General features: G+C 40.0%; 1 protein-coding gene across 1 annotated transcript in view; it reads right to left on the reverse strand.

Annotated features, from left to right (window-relative positions):
* The window catches only part of eepd1 (endonuclease/exonuclease/phosphatase family domain containing 1), a 58,388-nt gene that overhangs the window by 12,079 nt on the left and 44,320 nt on the right, over nucleotides 1–1,989 (reverse strand). The window lies entirely within an intron of this gene.

The following is a 1,989-nucleotide window of genomic DNA, read 5'->3' on the forward strand; positions in this document are numbered from 1 at the left end:
TATCTATCTATCTATCTATCTATCTATCTAGTGATTGCAGTAGACATACAATAAAAAATGAATCAACTTTTGGAATTCTATTAATTAATTTTGAATCGGTAGAGCTTGAATCACGATTCAAATATGAATTTATTTTTTGGCATGCCCCCATGCAAAACCTTTGAATGTATTGAAATAAGCAAGTGTTGGTTTTGTTCCTAAGGAGTTCAAGTCAGAAGATCAAGTTATTTCCTCTTCCAAACGTTACAGTCCTTCAGCCATTTTGGTCTAAATGACTTTGTGAAAACATCCTGTTTTGTGTCTGTCCATTCTTAAATTAATCCACTAATAACCCATTGTAATACTTTAAATATAACCGTTTTCACTAACAGAATCAGAAAAGCCTCCTGTTCTCCGACTAAACCCACAGACAATACAGTGGACACTCTCAGAGGAACTACTTTCTGTTGAGGAGATGGGGTGTCGTTATTTAACTGAACAAAGGTCTACTATACCTTATTAATTAGGTAGAATACATATTTAGTCTAACATAAAGTTCATAATGCTAAAACCAGCTCTTTATTTTGTTATCACAGAGAGAGTCAGATAGTGTTAACACAAAGACACAAGTGTCCCTGTTCAAACTGGGTCCTCGACGTAATGAATAACACATTTCCTTCAATGTTTCCAGAAGTGTCAGAGAGCTGAGAAAACCAGCCTGAGGAGTTTGGACCGGTGTCCTGAGTCCTGTCTGCAACACGTCGACACGTCACTGCCCTGTGAAGGAGGGGCCTTTACAGCCCAATAAACCTTTAACAGTTTACTTTTAAATGATTTTGTAGACCAACAGTCAGCACAATAAAAAGCACTCCATCTCTGAGAGGCTGAGTGCTTTCCCTCCTGTCGTTATCTGGCTCTGGAGAGGAACTGCTCTGCAAAGCAATCAGACAGAAGGGAGGAAAGCATTCCCCAGTGTTTCACTTGGATTAACGTCTTTAACAAATGGCCTCTACACACAAAGAAAGTCTTATACAGTAATAAGAAGGAAATCTAAATAAATAAGTCCTTCAAATCCAGCTAGTTGACACCCACAATCTTCTAGAGCTCAATCCAAGCCGTTATCAGAGCTCGAATGGACCGGTTTCAACTTGGAATCGTTTCAAAATTCCATTGGCATTGTTTTTATTAATTGGAATCATTTGGAAAAGTTGGTTTACAATCCGATCATTGGTTCCAAATTCAACACAAGTAACTAACAGCCATGGAGCGTAGCGGCGCCCTAAACTGGGGATTTATTTTACAAAAGCCCGGTAAGACTGGAAATCACTACTGAATCCAAATATATACATTTAAATAAATGTTCCTCTTATCCTCTTATCTGTGAAATAAGCATGTGACCGGTTTCAACTCCAGCACTCAAAGAATCGGAACCGAGAATCGATATACTCTGAAATCAAAAGGAAGAATCTGAACTGGAATCAGACGAGTTCAAATCAGAGCAATGCCCGACCCTAGAGCTGGAGGAGAAAACGTGCTTATTCTAATTCACACACTCTCAGTTTCCCATGTAGTACCTCATTCATACCTCATAGTAACCTACTACGGACTAGACACACATTTACATAACCTTATCGCCAGGGGACTGTAGCCCGATGCAAAATAGAGTTTGCATTGTACAAATTAACGATTGCATGTGCCAGAACTTTCTTAAATTAAATGAAGAAAGTGAAGTGGAGGTGGTTGTTTTTTGGGCAAAAGAGGAATGATTAGAAAAGAGCACACAGCTTCAATCGACAATGTTACACACAACGGACAGAGCTCGAAATCTTGGTGTGGTCGCGGACTCAGACCTGAATTTCAACAGCCACATTAAAGGAGCCCTGCCCCCCGCATCTCATGACTCTGTGGTGATGTCTGAAGTCCTACCATGGACTCTGTGACTTGGTTACCGTGGTTACCTTGTTTCAAGCCATTCCAGCATGGTATAGAAAGCCTGCAGGAAGACTCAGC

This window comes from Etheostoma spectabile, unplaced genomic scaffold (genome assembly GCF_008692095.1).
Source record: "Etheostoma spectabile isolate EspeVRDwgs_2016 unplaced genomic scaffold, UIUC_Espe_1.0 scaffold340, whole genome shotgun sequence".
In the NCBI taxonomy this organism is placed as follows: Eukaryota; Metazoa; Chordata; class Actinopteri; order Perciformes; family Percidae; genus Etheostoma; species Etheostoma spectabile.